This window comes from Myotis lucifugus, unplaced genomic scaffold (assembly GCF_000147115.1).
Source record: "Myotis lucifugus unplaced genomic scaffold, Myoluc2.0 scaffold_1200, whole genome shotgun sequence".
Classification (NCBI taxonomy): Eukaryota; Metazoa; Chordata; class Mammalia; order Chiroptera; family Vespertilionidae; genus Myotis; species Myotis lucifugus.
In genome coordinates this window covers 1385-28827 of record NW_005872248.1, presented here as the reverse complement: position 1 = coordinate 28827, position 27443 = coordinate 1385, and the positions used below count along the sequence as shown (strand labels likewise).

At 42.6% G+C, this 27443-nt stretch overlaps 1 pseudogene; it reads left to right on the top strand.

Annotated features, from left to right (window-relative positions):
- On the top strand, nucleotides 1-25733 carry LOC102427943 (annotated as a pseudogene).
- The last annotated feature ends 1710 nt before the right edge of the window (nucleotides 25734-27443 follow it).

Genomic DNA, 27443 nt, shown 5'->3' with positions numbered 1-27443 from the left:
ATGGTCCAACAGGGAGAAGGGGAGGATGGTGTGAGGCATGAAAAGAAGAGAGAAGATTATCAGGTACCTGTTTACCTGCAGAGTGACAACATCCCGAGAAAAGGTAAAATTGGTGAAAAGCTGGTATGTCCAGGCCTAGAGAGCAGTCCTTGACCCATCGCACTGCACACGTGATTGGAAAATGATCGAGGACAGTAGGGGGCATTCTCAATCCTTATTCTATTAGAAAGAAAGAAAGAAAGAAAGAAAGAAAGAAAGAAAGAAAGAAAGAAAGAAAGAAAGAAAGAAAGAAAGAAAGAGAGAAAGAAAGAAAGATAGAAAGAAAGAAAGAAAGAAAGAAAGAAAGAGAGAGAGAAAGAGAGAGAGAAAGAAAGAAAGAAAGAAAGAAAGAAAGAAAGAAAGAAAGAAAGAAAACCTGCCAGGCTGACGGTAATATTTCTTTAACAATTAGCATTGTTTTAAAATCTTTCCAGGTGACACATAGTAAGTGACCTTGCCAAGGAGACTGAGGAATGGACATGAGGAAGAGTCAGCTGGGGCCTGATGGTGACTGGCCAGTGGGCACTTCCTTTCCTGTGGTCATCACCATTGCTTTTCCAAGCTAGTAGCACATCTGTGTCCCCAAAGCTGGCATTTACCTACACCCAGCAATTAGGAAATGTCAATTTGCCTCTGATATAATTTATGTGGGTAGATTGTTCCCTCATCATTCATTTAAAATGTTCATAGACATCTCAGATGGATAAACAATCAGTCATGGCATTTGCTACTCGAAGCTCTGCCTATGATGGTGATCTTATTTCAGGGCTTTTTCTCAGCTTGTCACTGGCATGTTCATGAACACTAATGGGGGGTAGGGCTGCTGGTACCTCCTTGTCCCAAGAAAGCCCTGTTATCTGATTAGCCACATATTGTCCAAGCTCAGGGCCCACGTGGGGAGGATTGCATTCACGTGTTCTAGGAGCTGAGCCACACACGTGCACATGCACATTCTCTTTCTCTCTCTCTCTCTCTCTCTCTCTCTCTCTCTCTCTCTCTCTCTCTCTCCCCCTCGTTCACACACACCATGCATAAATCATCAAGCAATTTTACCATTCCCCTTCTATGATGAGATGATGAGTGCCACATGGTACAGTCTGCGGTGGCAGTTGGAAATTAACAAGGATAATGCATTGTGTCAGGAATATAAGTGACAGTTGTTAAGAGCATCTGCCTTGGAGAACTGGAGTCAATATTGGATCTATCACATTTTGTGAGCTTTTGAAGTCACGCTGGCATTGCCATATAATGGGGGACGTCTAAGTATTTGCTTCCTAAACTTGTTATAAGAATTTAAAAAGATGTTACATGAGAAGAGCTTAGAACATTGTGTTATTCTTCCTTTAAAAAAAAACCCCACACAAAACCGATGGACATATCCATGAGTGGGTCGTGAAATTACTATAGTGCATTGTGGCCAATATTTCTAAAAAGTGACAGAATAAAATAGGAGACAGCAGGGTACATTGAGTGAGTAAAGCTAAGTGTTTACAGCAGGTCCTATTGTGAAAAACAGCCTCAATAATGTCTTGCATCCCATGTGCTCCTGTAGAGTGGAACCTTCCTGCCCCAGCATCTTGAGATGAGGTCTGTTTCTCCTCCTCTCGAATCTCGGTAAGCTTGTGATTACTTTGAGTAGCAGAATGTGGTGGAAGTGATGCTGTGACTCCTAAGGCCAGGTTATAAAAGTAATGCCACGTCTGTCCTGGTGGCTAGAACCTTCAATCGCGGGGCACAACGCTGCCATGTTCCAAGTCAGACTATGCCGAGGCCGCAATGCTATGAGGATGCCCAAGCCATGTGGAGAGGCCACAGGTAGGTGCTCCAGTTTTAGGCACTGAGCAACCCCAGTTCAGGTCCCAGATACGAGTGAAACAACCTTAGGATCCTACAGATAAACTTATCGAGCTGCTGATTACTATTTAGTGGCCTCAGTTGGTGCCGCAAGGAACAAAATAACTACCTAGCTAAACCCTGCTTGAATTCATGCATATAACACAATGGTAGCTGTTTTAAATCTGCACGATGGGGTAGCATGTACTAGTAATTTCAGTATGCATGCTGGGTTACAAAATAAAAAGTATTCTTTACTATGTGTCTTGCACTTAAAAACAAAGTTTGAACGTTTCTGGGTTAGCCTGAAGGAAGTGCTCAAGTGTTCACTTCTTGCTAGCTATGGCTGTAATTACCTTCACATTGCTTCAGGCTTGCCAAGTGTCTGGCAGTAATTGTTACATTTCCCCCCTTACAGAGGTCAGATAGGCAACCCTGTGCCTGTTTCCTCATTTGCTCACTGAGGATAACAAGAACTTCCTGTTAGGAAGTGGAAATGAGTTAACATTTGTAAAATTCTCAGAATTGTGCCTATAACAGGGCAAGGCCTACCTAAGGATCTTTTAAGTAGAATATGGGAGCCACCAGGAGGGGATTATCTTTGTGGTACTGATAAGGGAAACAGGGGTGAGCAAAAATGAGAGACTTGTTGAGGACAAGGGTCAGTATCAGAAGAAGCAGGATGCGAGGCTCCCTCTTCTGGGTGGGCAGCAGGTGCTCTGTGCAGCATTTAGTGGGCTTCCCAAGCTCCCTCCTCCATAGTGTGATGTGGGAATCAGTACATTTTATAGCTTCCCATTCAGTCTGAAACTCCTGAATTAGTCAGGGTTTTCCAGAGAAACAGAACCAGTAGGATGGATACAGTGATAGGTATAGCTGTGGCTATAGCCGTGGATAGATGTATACATCTCCTGTAAGAGGCAGATAGAAGGAGATTTATTATGAGGAGTTGGCTCATGCAATTACGGAAGCTGAGCAGCCTCACAATCTGCCTTCTGCAATCTGGAGACCCAGAGAGCTAGTGGTATGATTCAGCTCGAGTCTGTAGGCCTGAGTATCAGGGGAGCTGATGGTATAAGTCCCAGTCTGAGAGATGGGGAAGATAAGATGTCCCAGCTCAACAGTGAGGCAGTGGTGGGAAGGGGTGGGGCAGGGGGTGGGGTGGGGTGGGGTGGGGTGGGGAGGAGGCCCATTCTTTTGTTCTCCACCTTTTGTTCTATTCAGGACTCAATAGACTGGTTAATGCCCATCCACAAAGGGGAAGGCAATGACTTTACTGTGTCCACTGAATCAAATGGTCATCTCACCAGGGAACACCCCCCACAGACATGCCAGGAATAATGTTTAATCTGGGCACCCTGTGGCCACTCAAGTTGAGACATAAAATTAACCATCATAAGTCAAGTAGAAAGAGATGTACCAGGTCATTGGCATCTTTGGTTGTCAATAGACTGGTTATTCTGCCATCTGGGACTTGAAGGTCTATGAATTGGTGTTTTTGGAATGTTTGGCTCCTGCCTAAGAAATCCCCTGTAATCCGCTTCCTGCCATCAAGGTGTCTCCTAGGCAGGACAAAGTGTGGCCTCACAGGAACTCCATGGAGCTACCAAATACGCTCCCCTCTGGGCACCGGTGTGGCATGCTGGAGGTGCCTGTTCTTATGGATCCCCTTTGTCTTATTGAAGCAATTGTCCACGCAAAACTGGGGATTGGTGCTAGATCAGATTCCTCTTAAAGACAGCAAGCATCTATATTTCAACTCAGGTCAAGGTGGTGTTAGCACCAGCAGGCTTAGATGCCAGAGTGGCACTCACCTAGGGACTGCACATCTAATTTTCAAATGAGAAAGTAACCAGAGCCTTGTAGGTTCAGCAGAAACATCTTGTTCATCTCCCCTTTATTTGGATCCAAAATTTCATTTAGCCCAGTCATTAAGGTTTGCACCCTGAGTTGATCTGACATTTATTTTTTGGACACATATGGTGGTGATATATATCAATTCCAGGATCTGGAAAGCAAAGACAAAAGGTCCCTGCTGTATCGACACAGCAAAAATCTAAAAACAGAATCAAAATAATGCATTTCTTCTAAAGTGTGCTGAGCACGCATGTTATGACCTTCTTCTGAGCATAGCCTACGGTGATTTCTGGAAACTGCAGACTGCGGGGAAGGTAGAGAGAAAAGAAGGGTGGGACTTACCACGCCACACCAAGGAGGAAGAGAAGTGACTGATACTGTGAAATTTGGAGGAGCCTGTCTGCCAGCAGAGCTCGAATAGGCAAGAACATTTCTGACACTTGACAGAGGAAAAGAGTTCAAAGGACAGCTACCCGGTGTCTGGTGAGGGCTGATTCAGAAGCTGCCCTTGTGCTGACCTCTGTCCTCCAGGGGAAGCAGCCAGGTGTTTACAGGAGCAGGTCTGCTTCTGGGGATATTCCCTCCCAGTGTAGCAGTCCGGTGCGTTACAACACAACTTACCGAAGCACAGTCCTCCAACACCTGCCTAGAAATCACCTGGAGATGTATTGAAATGTCAAACATAAAATCCATAAATATATCTGTCCCTGAATTTGTGCAAAAATACAGATTTTCTAATATCTGAGACAGATCCTTCCCTCTTTGAAATCTTGGAGGTTTCATACAATAAGCCAGGAGAAAATGACATAACATTGTACTTAGGGAAGATTCGATGATGAGTACAAGGCTTGAACAAGACTTCGTGACTTTTCACTCATCAAAATCGGAGGATGAATCTCGATGGAAGCCTCCTGCCCTGACTTTGGAAATCTTCCTTTGTGAAGCCTGGGCCTGTCTTGCCCGTCGCTGTGAGTAAAGTTGTCAGCATATACTTAATATCTTTGCTTAGAATTCACACTTCTGGCTTTTGATGGCCTTAGGTCAAGCCTGGTAGAAAAAAAATCCCCCAAATACAAGAAAAAAACTTGCTAATGCGTCCTGCAGAGAAGGGAAGCAGACCCTCAAACAGGAAATCTATCTTGTATCTGACAGCCCTTATGACCTGCAGTGTTCATTTCTCCCTCTGAAAACGGGGATGCCATCCTTGTTCTTCCCAGTGGGGTTGTGTGAGTATCTTTGTGAGATGCCTGACCTCTTGGGAAGGGGTCTCATTAGCATCCGGAGCCTTCTTGCTGAGCAGCAAGAGTGGCTGTAACTCCACATTACATTGACACCATCAGTGGCATCATTAGCTATCAAGGTGAGTCATTAGAATGCATTAGAATGAACCTCAATCTCCGTAATCATCGTAATTAAGTGTGCACAGTGTATCAGGCTGCTGATTAAGTAGTTTCGGTTTTATGAGCATGACTCCTAATGATTCTTCTTTTTCCTGATCTCGATGCATTAAGCTTCGGAGGGAATTGGAATTTCTATGCTCTTGGCAGGAGGAATCCTGAGTCACACAATATCTGGTGAGGCATCTCCATTAGTCATCCCCGAGAAGCAAAAGAAACTTTTCTAAGCTGACTTCATTCCAGAGATGCCAATATGCCAGAGAAGCGGTGTCCCTGGGCCAGCCTGATTTGTGGTCTGATGGTTGGAGATGGTATTGGAACTTATTTTGCTTTTGTTTTTCTGAAAGCATATCAAAGGGGGGTTTCAAATGTTCCTGCATCTCTAACTACAAACAACTGTAGAGGACACTAGAGATGCTGAGTCAGCAGGGAGAGGTAGGGCAAGAAACAAATGTCCAAAAAGCTAATGCTGCTCTTGGCCCGTGGCCCCATCCCTACTGCTGCACTGTGTTGACTGTGATTACCAAGGGACTTTCATTGGTGCTCTTCAGCCATCACCTGGTGCATGATACACACAAAGAAATAGCATGGTTTAACTTAAAATTAACTATAGTAAACCTAAGAAAGAAAAAGGAAACACTAATTCTTTTGTCCTTTCATGTTTAAAATACCCATGGGTTCTATTACATGACCCAGAAAAGGGAGCTTAAAGCCAAAATACAGAGAGAAACAGATGTTTATGTTGACTTTTCAGTTTTCTGGTGAGTTAATGGAGGTGAATGGGATTTAGGATGATTTTGACTGTACATAATTTTTGTCTTACATACACACAGCTCAGAACATAGCGCTATCAATCCCAGCCTCTCTCTCTCTCTCTCTCTCTCTCTCTCTCTCTCTCTTTCTCTCTCTCTCCTTCCCCCTTCCCTCCCTCTTTCCTGAGCATCATAACTGAACTCAACATAACATTTCTCGTATGAGAAAGGACTGCCATTCTGTAGTGCCCCATGCCTGAAGAGGAAAGTCAACACCACCTCCTCTTGGTTTCTCACTGCTCCACTTACTCTCCATGTTCATGGTCTCCTTCCTATCTTTTCTGAACATCCCCTCCCCCCTATCCTCACTAATGGCCTTAACAGGGTCTTTGTCTCTGACCTTGACTATTGCATTTTCTTCCAAATGGGCACCCTGCTTCTTTTCTTTTGTGACCGTAAGCCTTCCTCTATTTAGCCACCAGGATTAATTTTGATTAATTAATATGATTATGTTAATCATATTAATATAACCACAATATGGTTATATTCACCTCTTGTTTAAACTCAGTGCCTCTCAATTCACCCACTATAAAACAAACATGAATTATCCTAATTTAAAGCATCTTCCATGAGTAGCATCTGTCTTTCTCCAGCACTCTCTGAACTCCAGCCATAAAGACTTCTTGCAATTTCCCAAAACTCTATACCTATTTATGCTCCCATGCTATTGAACACATGTCAGCTACTTACAGTGTTTAGTGGCATCCCATATCTCTTAGAATAGTACATGCCCAAGCTTTATCATGGTCTGTTAGCCTCTGTGTAGCCCAAGTCCTGCTTCTCTGCAGTGCCACTGCATGTCTCTTTCTTCTCTGTACTCCAGAAATTCCAGCTTAGCTTAGCCTCATTATTTTTTTTGAAAGCTTAATTGTCACCTCCACAGGAAGCCTTGCTGAATTCCTTCATTGGGTAAGAGCACTACATACCTCTGCTTTGTGATACTTAAACTACAGCTGTAAATTTATATATTTTTTGTATGTTCTTTGCTTTCTCCATAACTATAGGCACTAGGAAGGCAGCAATCCTGTTTTAGCATTGTTTGTTGGTGTATTGGCAGAATACCTGACATAAATTGGAAGGTCAATAAGTAATTGTTTAATGAATTAATAAATTACAGCATCCTTGATATTTTTATTATGCTTGAAACAGTTATGGCATAGATGTTTGATGAATGAATGGATTAGTCATGATATCTGACTAGATGTTAAGGTATAGAGACTTGTAGAACCTGGACCCTATCTCTTCCATCTTATTTTACTCAACATCCATTCTGATGTTGTATAATTCTAGGAACTTGATTTTCATTTTTAAAAACATATGTTTTTATTGTTTTCAGAGAGAGGAAGGAAGAGGGAAAGAGGGATAGAAACATCAGTGATGAGGTAGAATCATTGATCGGCTTCCTCCAACTTGCCCCCCACTGAGGATCGAGCCCGAAACCCATGTATGTGCTCTGACCAGGAATCAAACTATGTTCTCCTGGTTCATAGGTCAACACTCAACCACGGTGGGGTGGAACATGATTTTTTTGTTCTTTGTAACATGGAGTATCCTACTCTGGGGCCAGCTAAGAAAAGGGGGAGAGGAGATGACCAAATCTCTGATGCTTCCTCACATTCATTGCAGCTCCCTCTTCACTTCTTTTCCAATTCCCTCCTTACCTAGCTTTAGCCAGATGATTAGATGAGATGAGACAAGGAAGCAGAAGCTCAAGCCAGAAGGGGAGCTTTCAGGGTTTCAGGAATGTGAAGTTCAGGCTGAACTGCCCTGGGTCTCTTCTAGCTTAGCCTTCACTCACCCTTAAGTCACTTAGGACTGATTATGGAGTGGTGACAAATACACAGATTGACTCTCATTTGCCATATGCCCCTTTTAGTCAGCTATGTGGAAAATAAGTTTGGTACTCATGCTTTACCTTCTTGGAATTTGCACATGAAAGTGAAAAACCACATATCACATTTCAGTTGGTTGGGGAATGGCCAGTGGGGATGAGTGGAGGAAACATTAGCTCATTGGCAGGCTAGCCATAGATTTTATAAGTCTGAACACTATGAAAATCATTTATTGCCCTTTGCTCTGTTATGTATCTTTAAATGTGTTTTTGCGCCTTTGTGTATTATAGATAAAAATAACGTTTTTTCTCTCTCTATGGTTGAATATACCATCAATTCTTGTTTGGCTGACTCACTGCTCTTCAGGTGACTTCTTATCTAGTTAACACAGATCCACCACCTGCTCTTTTTTTTTCCTTAACTCTTCCTTCCAATATTTATCCTCCAGCTTGTATCTTGACACCCATTTGGCCCACTCCAAAACCTAGTCATCCTTGGTCTCTGTTTTGTTCTATATGCTGTCATTCACCCTATCTTCTGATTGTCCCTAGACCATGTTCCTTTTTCTCAGTCATTTTGCAAGACCATCTTAATCACTTATTTGATGATCATAGATTCTAACTTGACCCTGAATTTGACAAACCAGAGGCAGTGGCTCTCATTTATAACATATCGCTGGTTTGCAGGCCGGTGCTTGGTTCAGACTAACTGCTCAATATGTACGATTTCCCTGACTAATTTGTCTTTCTTTTTCTGGGCCCTATCCCTTTCAATTCATGTTTTCACTATCCTGTTCCTCATCTCTGTTAATTAGTCAGGATCACACAGTTATGGAGGTTGAGAAGTCCCATAATCTGCCATCTGAAAGCTGTAAAACAGAAAATCCAGTGGGAAATTCAGTCTGAGTCTAAAGGCCTGAGAACCAGGGGACTGCTGATGTACTAGTAGATCCCAGAGTCTGAAGGCCCAAGAATGAGAAACTCAGATATCCAAGGGCAGAAGGTGGTCATCCTAGCTCAAGAAGAGAAGCAGAATTTGCTCTTCTTTCTCTTTTTTTTCCCTTTGAGCCCTCAAATGGATTGAATGATAATACCTACATTGACGAATGTGGATCTCTTTACTCAGTCTCCTGAATCTAATTTTAATTCCTCCCAGTAATGCCCAGAAATATGATTTCTTACTAGCTCTCTGGGCAGTTAGTTAATTACAAGGTAGCTTCCGTAATACTGTCAGCTGGCTTCTCAACAGAAACTTTGCAGGTAAGAAGAGGTTGGTACAAAATATTCAAAGTGATGAAAAGCACAGACTTACCAAGATTACTCTACCCAGCGAGGCTATCTTTTAGAATCAAAGAAACGATAAAGAACTTCCCAGGCAAGAAATAGCCAAAGGAATTTATCACCGTCAAACCAGTATTAAAAAAAAAATCTTAAAGGGACTTTAAGAAAAAGAAAAAAAGTTCAAAAATATAAATAATAAAATAGCAATAACTACATGCCTATCAATACTTACTTTAAATGTAAATGAATTAAATGCTCTAACAAAGACATAGGGTGGCTGAATGGATAAGAAAACAAGACCCATCCTGACTGGTTTGGCTCAGTGGATAGAGCATCAGCTTGCGGATTTAAAGGTCCCAGGTTCGATTCCGGTCAAGAGCATGTACCTTGGTTGTAGGCACATCCCCAGTAGGAGTGTGCAGGAGGCAGCTGATTGATGTTTCTCTCTCATCGATGTTTCTAACTCTCTATCCCTCTCCCTTCCTCTCTGTAAAAAATCAATAAAATATATTTTTTTAAAAAGAAAAGAAAACAAGACTCATACATATGCTGCCTATAGGAGATTCCCTTCTGATTGAAAGACACACACAGACTAAAAGTAAAGAAATGGAAAAAGATATTTCATGCAAATGGAAAAAACAAATAAAGCTAGGGTAGTAATATTTATATCAAGCTATTAACAAGAGACAAAGAAAAACCTAGCTTCTAAGTATTTATCTGAAAAAACCCCAAATACAAATTTGAAAAGACATATGCATCCCTATGTTCATTGCAGCATTATTTACAATAGCCAAGATGTGGAAGCAACCTAAGTGTCCATCAGTAGACAAATTAATAATAACATATATATTTCCCATATATATAACAGAAAATTACTCAGCCATTAAAAAAAAGGGAAACTTGTCATTTGTGACAAAGATGGACTTACAGTGTATTATACTAAGTAAAATAAGTCAGACAAAGAAAAATAAATACCATATATTTTTACTTATAAGTAGAATCTAAAAAACAGAATAAATAAACAAACAAAATGGAAATCAATCATAGATAAAGGGAACAAACTGAGAGTTGCCAGGTAAAAAAGGATTTGGGGGTTGTATGAAAAAGATAAAGGGATTAAGAAGTACAAATTGGCAGTTACAAAATACTGGGATATAAAGTATATCATAGGGAATATAATCAATAATATTTTAATAACTATATATGGTTTTGGAGGTACTCGACTTATTGGGGAATCACTTCATAAGTTATATAAATGTCCAATCACTATGCTGTACACCTGAAACTAATATAATTTTAAATGTCAACTGTAATTGAAAAATAAAAATAATTAGAAAAGGATGCTTAACATTATTTGTCACTAGAGAACTGCAAATTAAAACAAGATGCTACTACATACCTATTAGAGTGTCTAAAATTTAAATAAAACTGACAACACTAATTTATGATGAGGATGTGGAACACAAGAACTGCCATTCATTGCTAGTGGAAATGCAAAGTTTGGCAGTTTCTTACAAGTTAGACATTGTCTGACCATATGATTCAGGAATTTCATTTCTAGGTGTTTACCCAATTTATTTGAAAACTATGTTTGCACAAAAAATGTGGATGTGAATGTTTATACCAGCCTTATTCATAATCACCAAAGACTGGAAGTAAGCAAGATACCCTTCAAAAGGCAAATGAATAAATAAACTGTGGTACATGCATACAATGGAAGACTATTCAGTAATAAAAAGAAATGACCTATCAAGCCATGAAAAGACATGGATGAATTTTAACTACAATAGCCAAGTGAAAGAGGAAAGTCTGAAAAGGCCACATACTGTATAATTCCAGTTATATGACTTTCTGGAAAAGGCAAAACTATAGCGAAGGTAAAATGATCAGTGGTTACCAGTGATTTGGGGTGAGGGCGGGGGAATGAATAGAGGATTTTTAGGGCAGTATGATTACTCTGTATGATATTAAAATGGTAGATATATGTCATTATACATTTATCCAAACCCATACAATGTACAATGCTAAAAGTGAGTCCCTATAGACTTGGGAAGGAGAGTTAAACAAGTGAAGCACAGTAGGTTTTTAAGGTGGTGAAACTATTCTGTATGACACATATGTACGCCAAAACATGACATGTGCATTTATTCAAACCCATTAATGTTTACAGCACAAAGATTAAAACCTAATAAATACAAATTTTAAAAAGCATTTAGGAGGTTAGAGGAATCCCAGGATGGAATATGGAATGTGACAAAATTTTCTAAAAAAATTTTTTTAAAGCAATTTGTCATATATGGAGAAAGCGTAGTTGATATGATTAGAAATCTAGTGAGAAATCCCTAGCATGAAGGTCTCAGAAGTATCCACAACATTTTTCATAAATGATGGAGCCAGCCATCTTGTGCCTATTAAGTGGGAGTCTTTCTCCTTACCCTTCTTTTACCCCTGAGGGTCATGAATATCTGCTAGCAATTTAGGGGTTAAGGAACAGTTAGTAAATATCAGAGATGCCAACAATACTGGCCATCCAACTCCAAGCATTCATGCCTGTGTCTAGACCAAGCTAGGAGCAGGAGAAAGCTTGGAACTCAGGGATTGATGGAATTGGGGGTTAATGGTGAGGTAAAGTGAATTGATTTGGTGCTTATACCATATTAAATCCAGCTCAAGCAAACAAGGAGACGGGCAATACTAACAAAGAGAAGTAAAGTCTTGGAGAACTGAGGTGATGATCGTGGTGGCACCATTTTGGTGGAGAGGTTTAAGGAAGATTCTGTACAGACACTTGAGTGAAGAAGGCAGAGGGTAAGGGCCACTGCAACCCCCTGAAGGAGGCTGGAATATTTGTGTTTGAGAAGAAGCAGGAAGGCTGAATTTTCAGCTCTCTCCCTGAGACCACGCAGAGGAGAGGGGGAGAGCAGCAACAAGTGGGGTTAGCCATGTAGCCAGAGTCCAATTCATAAAACACCTTCTGGACAAGGTATGGTTGTGGCCCTTACTATACCTGTGATGGGAAGCCATTGGGGGTCAAGGGTCAAAGAGTTCAGTCTCCTAAATCAATGAAAATCTCAAGCTTTGGCTTTCTTCAAGTAAAGATCAGGTTTATTAGCACTTTACGATGCTCATTGAAAGTCTAGGATGAAATATTTTTTTACACATTGTCAACCAATGGTTGTTGCCAGTTCAATGCCAACAGGAATCCCTAATTTAGGGTGAAGGGAAGATGGAAAATTTTTTTTAAAGCATCCTGTTTTTTGTTTGTTTTTTAAAAAAATATTTTCATTGATTTTTACAGAGAGGAAGGGAGAGGGATAGCGAGTTAGAAACATCGATGAGAGAGAAACATCAATCAGCTGCCTCTTGCACACCTCCTACTGGGGATGTGACCGCAACCAAGGTACATGCCCTTGACCCTTGAGTCCGCAGGCCCACGCTCCATCCACTGAGCCAAACTGGTCAGGGCAAGGGAAGATGGAAATTTTATTCACTGCAAAATAACTCAATTGTGGTGATACAGCATGGCTATATAAATATTAAAGCTGTAGAAGAGCTCAATTGTGTTACAGCACAGCCCTGAGGCAGCCCTGGGGCCAGGCGTCCCTGGGGCCAGGCCCCTATCTGTCTGGACAGCTCTGCTCTGCGCCTCCCTGGTCTCTGCTCTGCTCCATGCTAGTTTGCTTTGCACTGTGCTGGTCCGCTCTGCTCAGCTCAGCTCAGCTCCTATCTCTGCCAGTCTACTCTGGCTCGTGCTGTTCTGCTCCACTCTGCTCTGGTGAGCCATCTTTGGTGTTTCAGATCAGCTGGGGGATCACAGTCTTTTGTCTTCTATGAAAATGGAAAGTGCCAGAGGGGAGCTGGCTTATATAGACTGGATGGGGAAAGCCTGAGTTCTATATCCAGGAACGCCGTTATGAGGGCTGGCTCAGATGGCTGGAACACAGTGCAGGCCGGCAGTTCAGTGCAAGCTTCTCCCAAAAGTGCAGTTTTCAAGAGAGGCCTTGTGTAGAAATGGCTGCTAGGCATTTTTTTTTTAATTTGAGACCAGTTAGCCGTAGGAGCCCTTTTTAGTAGGTATCTTCCCTCCCCGCCCACCCCCACCCCCGCAAGGGTCCATATTTCCCTCTTTCAATCAGAGCCTGCCTGCAGACATCATTGATGATGGATCAGGTCAGTGTTGGGGCCAGGTTTGCCATGGGCAAGCTTACATGTGTTTGCTGAAATGCCAATGCTGAAATGCCAATCTGCCAATTCCAGTTGGGGATCATGACATCTGTGATGCGTCTCAAATGATCCCCTTGTCAGAGACTTGCTGAGTGGTGAGCAAAACAAGGGAAGGAACTTGGGTTCTGGGAAAACCCCACTGAAGAGAACACTTCCTGGGACTGGCTCTGTTCTCTCATGGGCAGGGCTGCAAGGACTCTGACACCTTTATTTTGTTGTCATTCATTCCCTTCGTTCTTTAATTTTCCTCTAATGAATTTAGTTGAATCTTCTTTCTCTAAATTATAAATTGCAATTTTGAGTGGTGTACTGTGTACCGGACACTGCTTTAAGAATTTTGCACGGATTTGCTTGCTTACCCCTATGACAACCCTGGTGGCAGGTACTATTGCTCAACATTTTGCAGACAAGGAAACTAAGGCCCAGAGGGTATAAGCAACCAGCCTGCGGAAGTGCTGGGCTACCTCATTCATTCTGGTTCAGTCTGACTCTGAACCCTAGCCCACTTTATGTCTTAGCCTCTCCTAAATGCAGCATGGAAGACAGGATGTTAGTTTTATTTTTTAAATAATCAGACTCATGGGGCAACTTACTATCTTTATGTAGCACTTGAGGCCCTGATGCATGAAATTCATGCAAGGGGCTCAGCCCTCGCAGCCGTGGCGGCTTGCCTCGGCCCTTGTAGCCCCGGCTTTGTCCGGAAGGTCGTTCGGCTGTCTGGTCTAATTAGCATATTATGCTTTTATTATTATAGATTATTCAGTATCCTCAGGTCCAAACTTCAATCCAGTTATTTTTTTTTTAATAACTTTCAGCCCTCAGTGGCTTATCTCCCAGACTTTGGACATCCGCAGCCTTTGAGCCTCAGCCACACCATCCATTAGCGGTGATTTCTCAGTGACCTAAACGGTTGCGCTTGACTTTCCTACCCACTACATTTAAGCCCTTGAGAGCCTTCACAATGCCCAGTCCAGGCAGAACAGGCAGTTGGCACGTCACATATGCGTACTGCCTGACTGGCGAATGGATAACCTGTAGATAACCTGTAGCTCTAACCCATTTCTACCGGTTTCCAAAAGCATCAGCCATGGAAGGGATGCCTGCATGACGCCTGACTTCATTTGTTGGCATCTTCCGAGAACAGTACTTTGTGCTCTGCAAACTTTGGAGGTCACTGGGATTTAGTTGATTAGTTTTACTTTCAAGTTACCTCACAGCCTTTAGAGACCGTCTTCCCCACTGGAAACCATTTGCTTGCAGTCACACCTGCCCAAATAGATTGACCCAATCCTGTAACCTCCAGCAGCACTTCATTCACACCAACACTCAGGTGTGAGCAAGAGCTCTGTCACCGTGCTGTTTCTCCAATAAGCTAATTGGTGCCAAATATCTTTTCATAACCAATACATTCTGCAGGGCTGAGGAAGGCAAATACGTCTTGCTTCCCTGCACTGAGGCCTGCTAATGAACAACACAGAATCACATTTCCATTATTTGTATCCAGAAGCCTGCCTTACTGCTTCATATCTCCCTTTTGCACATATGTAAACAACATAATTATGGGTTTTCCCACCTGAATCAAAGGCGGAGCCAAGCATTTGCAGGAATTGGGATCTTGTGAATACTTCATGTGGTTATCTTTGGCTTCTGTATGTTCATTCCTCTCCCTGGACAAAATAATTGACTGTCAGATGTTAATGGAGTTAAAGAAAGAGCTGATGACTAACATCTCACTGCAGCTTCCTCGCCCTCCGAATTCCAGCCCTGCAGCTACGGCCACTAGCAGGGAGGACACAGGACATGGATCCAGTGACTTCTGCTCAAGGTTGGCATTTAGCCACTTAAGCTGGGTGACCTTGAGCCTCGTGGGGGCCTTATTTTCCATCCATAGGATAATTGTGAGGCTAAACAAAATGACAGTTGAAAATTGTGCTGAGATTTGTGAAGCCAAGTATTATTTGTTATTTTTGAGATATAGTTCTTCATGAACAAGAGTGCTTCTGTGTTACAGCTTGTAGAGTCCCCCAAACTGCGCATGCTCCTTACCTTGGAGACAGATGGTGTGTCTCCAGAGACAGAATTGGCCTCTGAGGACCTCTCTGAGGAGCCCCATGTTGTTTATCCCTGCTGTTTTCTCTGGTGTGCTGGGTTTGGGGGACTCCCGGCAGACCCCCCAGCTTCTGAAATTCAGATTTGTATTTGAAACACTGAGTCCCCATATAATTATTGCCCAAATCAGGACAGTTTCCTAGTGAAAGAGATGCTATTACTACCAATAGTAGGACAACAGATGTAGCTAACACATAGAAATGTTTCAGGACAGAACCTGGTCTTTGGAGGAGTCTCTTGTTGAACCGTCCATTGAGCAGGGCATTGTTTTTAAGGATGCAGCTCCGGCATGTAGGACAGCTCCCACACATAGCAGGTACTCCATAATATTTGTTTAATGAACACTTATGTAAAGAGTGATGAAAAAAGTAGTCTTTTCTAAAGCTATAAGCACAAGACTCTATATTTTTCAAAGGGAATACAGAGAATTTATTTCAATAGGTTTAAATGGAAGACAAGAAATACAGAATGTAAATCTCAAGTGTTTAATTACAAGTAGGTTAATCAGCATAAGTGATCAAACAAGAAATGATAGCTAACTTATTTTGCCAAATTCCACAATAACTCTCCTGTAGATTAAATTTTAAAATTAAAAAATATTTTATGAAGTCAAAATAATATATTAATGCCCACTGGGGAAGAAAAGTAATGGTTTTGTTGTTATAGTGTTAGAATAAGCTACAAAGGAAAAGATCATAATAATGACTACACAATTTTGAAACTTTAATAAAATGAAAATCAGCAGTGTGATGATAAAATACGTTATAAATATAACAGGTAAAGCTTAAAATCCAAAATATACCAAGCTTTAATTTTTTTTCCTCAGACTTGCTTTTCTTCCACTTTGGCCAAACACAGCATGGAATTTACTGCCTTCCTCACCCCTTCAGTCCCCTCCCTGGTTCTGGACCTCCTCTAGATCAGCAGCACCTGAGTCTCTGTTCTAAATGCTCACTGTTTAAACAGGTTCCCGACCACTCCTGGTCCTGGAGCTCAGAGGGAGGAACAGCAGCTCATTCTCAGTGCCTCATGGTTTTCCAACAGCTTCCAAAATGAATCCATCTACACTGGGTTTCTGCATAAGTGCCCTGAGTGTGAGTTATTGATGGGGCAGGGAGATCTACATATTATTACATAAAACTGATAACCAAACCATTACAATGGTTGAGATATAGTTCTTCATGACTGGGCTGTCCTTTTACTCACCTCCAATTTAGGACAAAAAGGGAATTCTACTCCTTTCTATTCTGCCTGTAGAATGGCAGCACCTAGTTGCTTCTTCCACGGAACCAACCCCTGAGTTTAGTTGCTTCTTAAAGATACAGAATCTCAAGCCCCAATCAGACCTACTGAAAATGATTTTACATTTTAGCAAGATCCCAGGTAATCTCATCGCACAGTAAAGTTTTAGAAACACTGGTCTAAAACTCATTGTCCCCATCTCTGAATAAAAGTGAGCCTGGATTGCCTGCTGGCATGGCTCAGTGGTTGAGCGTTGACCTATGAACCAGGAGGTCACAGTTTAATTCCCTGAGGGAGGTGGTCGATCAATATTCTCTCTCATCATTCATTGATGTTTCTCTCTCTCTCTCCTTCTCCCTACCTCTCTGAAATCAATAAAAATAAATTTTTTTTTAAAAAAAGTGAGCCTGGATCTCATTTCACAGAGAATATTGGTGCGAAAAATAGGGGTCCCTTTAAATTTCTTCAATTGCAAAGCCTTCTCTTTTGTTGCAAGATATATCCCAACACCCTCCTTATCTAAGGCTAACTGTTCTGCCTATGCTTCTGATTCTACTGTCTTTGAACAGCTTTAGAAAATGATGCCATGTCTCATTCTCTCACTCTTTCATTATATGATCAATCTCATCCTTTCTCCTGTATCTTTGCTCTCAACCTGAAAAGGGATTTAAACAACCTCATATTAAAATGGAGTTCTGCCAACATCTATTAGACATCAAGACACCAGCATTTCTTTTCTGATCTTCCTAATGGTTGGTTCTGAAAGAATACTCTACTCTTGTTCCTGTAAGTTATTTAATTACCATTCATCCCAGCTTTGGGACTAAGGCCTGGGCCAACATTCTTCTCTCAAAGATTTCTGGTGCTTTGCTAAATGCTTACTGTAATGGCTCAGTCTCAAAAGCATGATCTTTAACCCAAGCTCTCCTTGAAACTGGGTTTCTTTTTTTAAATTATTTACTTTTTTAATTAAATTTATTGAGATGACATTGGTCAACATGATCATATAGGTTTTAGGTGTGGGTCTCTTACAAGATCTCTATATTGCTCAGTGTACCTACCACCCAAAGTTAAATCTCCTGTCACCATATATTAGAACCCCCTTCTCCCCACTCCCTCTTCCCTCTGGCAACCAGCACACTGCTATTTGTGCTCACAAGTTTCAGTTTTATATCCCACATATGAATGAAATCATATGGTTCTTAGCTTTTTCTGACTGACTTATTTCACTTAGCATATTGTTCTCAAGGTCCATCCATGTTGTTGCAAATGGCAGTATTTCATCCTTCCTTTTGTCTGAGTAATATTCCATTGTATATATGTACCACATCTTCTTATCCAGTCCTGTATCTCGGAACACTTTGGTTGTTTCCATGTCTTGGCCGCCGTGGATAATGCTGCAGTGAACATAGGGGTGCAATTCCACCTCCCTGGTGGAGCCCTTACTTCTCTGATGTCTCTGATCACTCACTTGATTTTGTCTCCCCCACAACTACATGAGTAGCAGGCAAGGATCCTGGTTGGGAGCCAGATAAGTCCTGGCCTGAGTGAAAGGTGATGAGCAGGAAAGTGTAGACTGGGGGAAAGTAAAGAAAGGTAATCTGGGTGAGTACAAGATATAGTTCCTTAAGATAAAAATGCCAACCCAAAGGAAGAGCAGAAAAAAGATATAGGAAGTGTTTCCATAAGAACCTTTGTTAAACAAGATATGAGTGGAAATGGCCGCAGTTTTGGAAATGAGATCCTATAGTTCGGCTGGCAGCAGAAAAAATAGAAGCTTCGTGGATGGAGAGTAAACATCAACAAAAGAAAGACTAAGGGCTTTTTGTGGGTGTATATGAAACACCTGTTGCCCTAGAAATACCTGAATTCTACAGTGTGCTGCTGGGCTCCTGAGCCCTAAATTCTGGGTTGTCACTGTTAGTGCAGATCCCTCAGGTGCTCCTACACAGTGAGCCTGGGAAACCTGGGTGCTATGGGCACCCTCACCATCCTAACCTCAGCAGTCCATGTGTTCTTCCTTGGTGAACTTCTTAGGTGATCTCATCTTCTGCCGTAGCTTCCCTAATTTATGACATGCTGTGGTGGGGAATAAAGATGTCTGGCCATGCCTAGCTGTGAGCACCATCTCAAACACAGCAGGTCAGAAAGCTCTCCTCCACTCTACTTATCTATGTTTTCCTAGCATCTCCTCTCATCAGCACTCATGTTTCTAATGGACTCATTTAGACCTGGTTTCTTTTCAGTCACATTTCCTTACTTATTTTTTTAGCCTTTGTATTTGGACTTTTTCAATATTAACTGTTTTAGTGGGAAAAATACATATAAAAGGTAACAAAAAAGAAATTATAAAGAAAAATGCAATAAAAAACGTAATCTGCCCTGACCGGTTTGGCTCAGTGGATAGAGCGTTGGTCTGCGGACTAAAGGGTCCCAGGTTCGATTCCAGTCAAGGGCATGTACCTTGGTTGCGGGCACATCCCAGTAGGGGGTGTGCAGGAGGCAGCTGATTGGTGTTTCTCTCTCATCGATGTTTCTAACTCTCTATCCCTCTCCCTTCCTCTCTGTAAAAAATCAATAAAATATATTTAAAAAAAACACACGAAATCTCCTAGCCTCCAAAAATTCCACTCCTCCTCCCACAGGAAGTCCCCAAGACCCCTTTGCGGTGACCCCTTCCAAGGTGCTATTTGCGCAGATACACAGGCTCAGGCATAGGCTTAGTCCTCAATGTGTGCCATTCCTCAGTAAACCTTGGAGATGGCTCCATGTCAGCATAGATAGCTCTGCTTCCCTCTCGGTCACAACTGCACTGCATCCCAGCGTGTGGATGCTTGAAGATTCATTTTCACTGGTTTTCTCTGATGCACTCTTAAGTGTGTTTTCAGTGTTAGGAACCAGTAACAATGTTGTCATAGTACTACAGCATATCTATAATAATAAAAGCGTAATATGCTAATAAGACCAGACAACGGAATGACCTTCCGGTCATCATTCCGGAAGTCAAGGCAGAGGTGGTTAGGGGCAATCAGGCAGGCAGGCAAGTGGTTAGGAGCCAGTGGTCCTGGCTTGAGAGAGGAATGTCCGACTGCTGGTTTAGGCCTAAACCGGCAATCGGACATCCCCTGAGGGGTCCCAGATTGCGAGAGGGTGCAGGATGGGCTGAGGGACACCCCCCACCTCGTGCACGAATTTTGTGCACCAGACCTCTAGTGTATTTTATAATTAAAAAGGTATTGCCATATCATTTTCCAAAGTCTCTGTGGCACTTTATATTTTCCCTAACAATGTATGAGCAAGTCTTTCCCCCAACAACACTACCAGCAAAATGGGGTATTAATCATTTTGACCAAAGTGGCAAGTGATTTTTTTTTTTTACTGCCAGAAAATTTGCCTTTTTCTGATAATCAGTGAATTTGAACTTATTTTCATATATGCATTGCCCATTTGGATTTGTTTCCATTTGAATTATCTGTTTTTCTCCTTCTCCATTTTTTCCACGTTTTCTTTCTCTGGTCCATTTGAAAATTTTCACTCTATAAAATGGATATTGGCCCTTTATTTCAGTTGGTATTTTTATGGCATCTTTCCCATACTTTTAAAAGTTTTATATAATAGCCTGGCAATGTTGCTCAGTGGTTGAGCATCAATCCATGAACCAGGAGGTCACAGTTTGATTCCTGGTCAGGGCACATGCTTAGGTTGTGGGCTCAACCCCCAGTCGGGTTCATGTAAGAGGCAGCCAATCAATGATTCTTATCATTGATGTTTCTATCTCTCTCCCTCTCCCTTCTTCTCTGAAATCAATAAAAATATATTTTTTAAAAGTTTTATATAACACACAACTGTCATTTCTTGTATATCTTCTGTGTTTCATTGTGGTTAAAATGGCCTCTCTCAAACATAGAATGTGCATCTATGTTCCTAGATTTTCTCATTAAGAATTTAATTACCCATTATTTACCTTCAAGCCTTTGATCAGACTAGATTTTAAGTTTGTATAACTGCTAACATATCTCTAATTTTATTTTTTTCCAGAAGACTAACATTTATGCCAGTGCCATTTATTAGTAATCTAATGTTTTCCTGCTGAATTGTGTTTTGTCCCATATTAAATCCTCATACACTGAGACTGATGTCTGGATTGTTCATAGGGTTCCTCTGCCCCACCATTGACATGAATATTGGTTATAACAGCTCTGAGGATCTAAAAACTGGCAAAATATAACCACCTTCATAGTTATTTAAAAAAAAATATAAATATATACATTCTGCCATATAAATTTTACAGTCGTTTATTTGATCCAATTCAAATAAAATACCACACTGGACTATCAATTAGAATGATAGTGTTTGCACATTATTTTGGAGAGCATGTGGTATTACTGTGACATTAAATCTTCCCGTGTGTGTCACTCCATTAGCTTCATTCTCATTTCACATCTGATAATAAAAATGTGGATGTAGGTTCTACATCTTGTATCAGTTATCTAGGCTCTAGGTCTTTCTTGTTAAACATATTTCTAACTAGTTTATACATTTATCTTCATTGTAGGTAGAATACTTTTCCTATTTTATTTCTAATTACTTACTGGTGCATGTAGAGCAGACATGTTGCTTGAATACTGATGTGCTGGTGTGTATCCATGTGGAGGAGAACTAATGGAGACTGATTGGGGAGCTCTCCCCTCCAGGCCCTGCCGTGGGACCCTGGGTGATGGCCACAGGGACTGGATAAGGAGTGAGGAGTAGAGAAGGCTTTTGTAGCACCTCTGAACTCTTGTATGGGACCGAGGCTAGGATAGTAGGTGTCCTAGGAGTTCCTAATCAGTATATGGGAGGAGGAGAAAAATGGTTGCCTCAGTCCCCAGAAATGGAGAAAAGCTATGCTTTATATACAGAACACTCTTCACTTTGTCTCTTCATCTTGGGAACATGTATTCATTCAGGACGCAGCCCTAGAGACCCCCCTCTCTGTGAAGATACCCTGTCTCCCACTGGAAGTTTGTACCTCTGTATCTTTATGTGAACTTTGAGGTCACCTGCAAAGATTTATTGATCCCCAGACTTAAGTCCCTCCTTCATCTACAATGAGAGCTCTTACAGACATGGGACTATGACTTTCTTTGCCTGCATACCTCCAGTGCCAGTACAAATGCCTGGCACACAGTAGAAGATCAATATATACTTAATTAAGTGATAGCAACAGAAGGTAGGAGCCAGCCCCTTAAAATGGGGTTCTGAGAACAAGTTTTTATTTTATTTTTTTAATATATTTTATTGATTTTTTACAGAGAGAAAGGGAGAGGGATAGAGAGTTAGAAACATTGATGAGAGGGAAACATCAATCAGCTGCCTCCTGCACACCCCCCACTGGGGATGTGCCACAACCAAGGTACATGCCCTTGACCGGAATCGAACCTGGGACCCTTGAGTCTGCAGGCTGACGCTCTATCCACTGAGCCAAATCAGTTAGGGCAAGTTTTTAGAATGTATGTGGCAAGGATCTACAGTATGGAATGCTGGGACCAGTTACTGCATTGCATACCAATTTCAATACCCCTATCTCTCTGCCATGACTACATGACCTTTTCAACCCTAAGTCCTCTTTCTACATCACACTCTTTCTGCATTTCCTACCTTAACCTCTCAAATAGAACCCATATTCCAAGTGTTACCTACCCACTGTATAAATTACAATACTATGCTCAGTTTCAAGTTCAAGAGCCACAACCTCCAAGTACATCTTCCTCACTATTTTTTCTCTCCATGTGTATTTAATCTTCATTACTTAAACAACCTACCCCAGTCTTTAAGAACTGCCTGGTATTGCTAAGTGTCGGTTAGAAACTGGGAGGGCCTCTAGTATGTTATAAGATGGAAGGTTACAGCACAAAGGACACAGGCGTGGAAACAGAACCATTTAGTTTTCCAGATCTGACTCTACCACTCCTTAGCTTTGTTGACCTGGAATAAAACACTTAACCTCAGGCTTTAAAATAAGGATAATGGCCTAAAAGGGAGGCGATTAGAGTAGCTGCTTCCCAAAGTAAACTCTTCTAAAATAATCCCATGACCTTAGTTCTTTGAGGATAAGGGCACTAGCTAAAGTGGGAGCACAGCTTTGCCTGCAGGAATCCAGGAGCCATGCTGGGCTTCCCAGGCCCAGGCGAAAAGGAGAGCCCTTTGCTCTGGTTAGTATTTCTGCCTGGTTTGCTGACCTTAAAACTTAGGAGTCTGGACTTGGCCAGGATTTTCCCACTTCTGCATCCTGGGAAGCCACTAAGACTTGAACAAACTGAGATGGTCCCAATGATAGGACCAAACCTTTTTCCGTTTTGTAGCAATCCTGCTCCTTGGCTGCCAGGACAGAGGCTTTTGTCAACATCAGACTCCTGCTAATTTCTAGCTCTGCCGGTTGACACCTTACTGGTATAGGGTGCTTCCTGTCCTTACCTCATTCCCCATTAACATCTGGGCTATCACAGGACCAGACCTGTGCACTCTGCTAAACCAGTCTTGGTTATCTGACCCCAAAGAATTTGTCTTTTCTTCTGTGAAAAAAAAAAAGGAGCTGGAGTTGCCATGCCAGAGGAATTGCCTTGTACATATTATGCCTCAAACCTTTGGAATGTTAAAACATGGCAAAGTAACACTGTGCCCCAAAGAACTGTTTGTGAAGATAACAAGAAAGTAGTTGTTAGGACTGCCAGACTGATGCCTACTGGACTTAAAAGTAAAAACATTACTTAGAATAAACATGACTGTGTGATGTGACCTGAACCGATAGAAATGCCCTCCTTCCATTGAGGTAATTGTCCCCTTCTTCTTCTCATAAAGGCCCAGGGCCTTTGTCTCCTCATCAAAACCATTTGGTCTTCTGCCGGACTCAGTGTATCCCAAATAGCTCTTCTTTGATCTGTTGCCTCTCACTTTGAAAGACTTTTTATTTTTAGGTTAACACTTTCCTGTGTGGCACTGGTCTCTACGAATCCTGTCTACTCCCAGACAATAAGATGCAATTGACATCTTGTGTGGGCTACATACAACTGTCTCCATCACAGCCTCAACGCTGTTCCAAGGCAGCAAACTCACTGCAACGGGCCACAGAGCACACAAGGCAGGCCCAGCAGGCCCGGCAGGCCCAGCAGTGTATGTTTACAGAATAGGAAGCACCCTGCTTTTGTTCACTTGCTGTTGTAAAGCTAAAGGGTGAGAAACATCCAACCTAGCAAGATTAGCTTGGGCATCTGTGAAACCAAACCATCAAGAAAGTGACTGCTGTGAGCAGGGACCTCAAACCGCTCACAAGAGCTTCAATTTAGTTCACAGTCCCATTGTGAGATACTAGACAGAGGAGTGGTGCCGATTGGATTTAACTTTGGGAGGAAAGACCTATAGTTTTTGGACTTCGTGTAGGCTCAGGGTTAGGGTGCTGTGTACCTGATTCACTCCAGAGTGACTTTCCACACACCGACTTGCATGGTCCTTAACAGCGACCTATGAATGCAGAACCAATAGGAACCCCAGAGAATTTTAGCTCCCAGGGTTTGATTTGAATAGTAGCATTTGATAAGTGCACATATTTGAAATAATCTAGAGGTTACCTATAAAGTGAAACTTTGTGATGACTTAAAAAAAAAATGAATTCAGAAACAGAGCATCTCCTTTCCTGGCCAGTAGGGGCTGCTGCCTGTGGCACTGCAGCATCCCCTCTTAGGGTGTCTTGCAGCTTGAGGACAGCCCAGCCCTCTGCCTCGCCATGCCCCGCCCCCAGCCCACCTGCCTCCCAGCTCCTCCTCCTCTGCTGCTGCCCCAGGGCCCTGGCCTCACAGCCACAGCCCTGGGTGCCCCGAGGTGCCCTGAGGCACCCCCTTCCAGCCTTCCAGGGGCTGCAGGGCCCAGGGCTAGGCTGTGGTGAACAGCCTGAGGAGCCCTGAGTACTATGAGGCTCACGTCCCAAACTGGGGTAATTTCGGTGACTAGCAAATGGTTAGAAAACTCAGTCCAGGGAAAGCATATGAAGTATTTGAGGTCATTAACATGACCAAAGAGTGGTTGTAAAAATTTTTAAGCCAGTGAAGATAAAGAAGATAAAACAAGAGATTAAGATTCTGGAGAACCCTTCTGTGAAATATCATTACATCAATTGACACTGTGAAGTAATCTGTGTCAAGACACTGGCTTTGGTATTTGAATATATCAATATCAATAATATAGATTTTTTAAAAAATATATATTTTATTGATTTTTTTACAGAGAGGAAGGGAGAGGGATAGAGAGTTAGAAACATTGATCAGCTGCCTCCTGCACACTCCCTACTGGGTATGTGCCTGCAACAGTACATGCCCTTGACCAGAATCGAACCTGGGACCTTGAGTCCACAGGCCGACACTCTATCACTGAGCCAAACCAGTTAGGGCTAATATAGATTTTAAGCAATTTTACAGGATCCGGACAGACTGTGATATCTGGTTTTATACGGATGAAGTACTTCAAGTTCTGAATTACTGCCCAGCAAGGGAATTGTGCTTAGGAATGTGAAACCTCCCAATGTCCTGATGGATGCTCACCAAAAGGTAAAGCAGCGGCTGATACCCTGGGGTCTGGCAGAGTTCTGCCTTCTTGCTCAGGACTGCCATGTCCTGTGGCCTCCAGGTACTTCAAGGGACCAGAGCTCTTGTGGCCTACAAGATGCATGATTTTAGCTTGGATATGTGGAGTTCGGGCTATATGCTATCAAGCATGATTTTTCAGAAAGAACCCTTCCTACACTGACAGGACAACTACAACCAGCTTGTTTGAATTGCCGAGGTTCAGGATACAAATGAGCTGTATGGCTATTTGAAGAAGTATCACATATACCTAGATCCACCCTTCAGTGATATTCATGGGAATGCTGGGAAAACTTTATGCATAATGAGAACAGACACCTCCTCAGCCCTGAGGCCCTAGATTTTCTAGACAAACTTCTGCAATACGACCATCAACAGACTGACTTCCCAAGAGTCCCTAGAGCACCCATACTTCTACCTCATGGTGAAGGAGCCGTCCCAGCCCTGTGCAGGTAGGGCTGTACTTGTCAGGGGTCTCCCAGCAGCTGGGTGAAGACTGGAAAGCGATGGGCAATGCGGCATTGATGCTGGCCAGTACACCAACCAACCCAATACAAATCTTGAAGGAAAACTACAGTGTGATATGAAATTTCAGTCTTATCTTCTAAACACAAAGAAGGGTAAGACCAAACAGTCTGTCAATAAAACAAACAAACAAACTCTGGCAGGGAGCGTGATGATGCACACGGTTCGGGAATGAAGGGACCTTTCCCTTTGGAATGCATGAGCGATGAGAGACTAGGAGTCGTTGCACAGTTACCTGTACTGAACAGGAGACTGCTGTTCAACTAACCCTTTTGGTCAACAGGCTGTGGCTATCTGACTTCCTATCAATTCCCCTGCAGTCTGGGTTTCCTTGGGTGAGATTCAGGCTCAAGTTTTAGCAACACATTGGCAGTCTGTACTGACACACCATTTACCAAAAGGAGATATTAAAAGAGTGACCGTATTTAAAAAAACAAACCGAAGTGGAGCATGCGCTGTGTAGTATGCTGGACATTCCCGGTTCCCTGGCTGTAAGAGAAATGGGCTCTGGGAAGGCACCCTTTAAGGAGATGCTGAATTTTTATTTGAGGAATTAGCATGTCAGTGTGTAATGTTAAATGGCTTAATTTCCCCCGAGGACTAAATGTGCTTCCTTACATCGTTGATGCTTACGAAGTTGTGCTAATTTAAAAGCTCTTGCCTGGATGTCAGGATGGAATAACAACTACTGCAATAAATGCTCAAAGAACCTCTTCTGCCCAGGCTGGCTCCACCGCAGCCCCCATGTGTCACCTGCCGGCATGGTCATTCCGTGCCCCCTGGTCAACTCTGCTCCAGGTAGGAAACTCCATAGCAGCCTCTGACCACCTCCCATGACTGGTAGCGGACCACATCCTTGTTCCTGTTGCTATGAAGGTGCAAAGCTGAAAACTGCACATAGGCTGGGGGTCCCATACTGGGCATAGCCACAGGCAGTTCCACCACTTACTCCACCCCTGCTGCATTCACACACTATCGGCCACACCTGCTGTGGTATGTGTCTCCTCTTGGTCATGGAGCTGTAACCAGAGGTGAACATGTTGCAAATTCTGCAGGACTGTGGTCTACAGTATTCTCTCAGGCCCTGTACTACCTACAGAGGACCTCAGTGACCAGGTCTTTCTTTCCCAAGCCATCGGAAGTTAGACTCTGTAACTGTTGCCTGTGGTCCTTTATGAACTGGCTATTTGCTTCCCACCACATGGATTGCTTCCCTGTCCAGTGACTTCCCTGTATCTAACCAGGAGGTTTCTGCAGGAGCTCCTAGAAACCAGCCCTTTGTCCTGCAACGGCATCAGGCCCACGCTGGTTGTAACAGACACATCCAGTGCTGACTCACAACCCTGTGACTCAGGGGTGAGATTCAGGCTCAAGTTTTAGCCCAGCTGTGGTGGGCAATTTCCTGTGTCCGGACAGCATTCACCTCACACCCTTGCTTCCAGACTCTCATTTTTTTCCTGGGTGTTTTTATCTGAAGCCATAGAACCTGTTCCGTGCAGGGAAGTTAGCTACCAGTCAACCGAGTGTGCAAAGTGGCAGATAAGTTCTCTAGCTTGCCATCCCTTGGATGAGCATGTCTGTGAGAAATTCTGGAAGCTGAGCTCCAGTGTGTGGTCAGGATCAGCAGTCGTCTACCCTCTGGTGGCTTTTCCTCCTGGGTAACACTCACCTGCTCCAT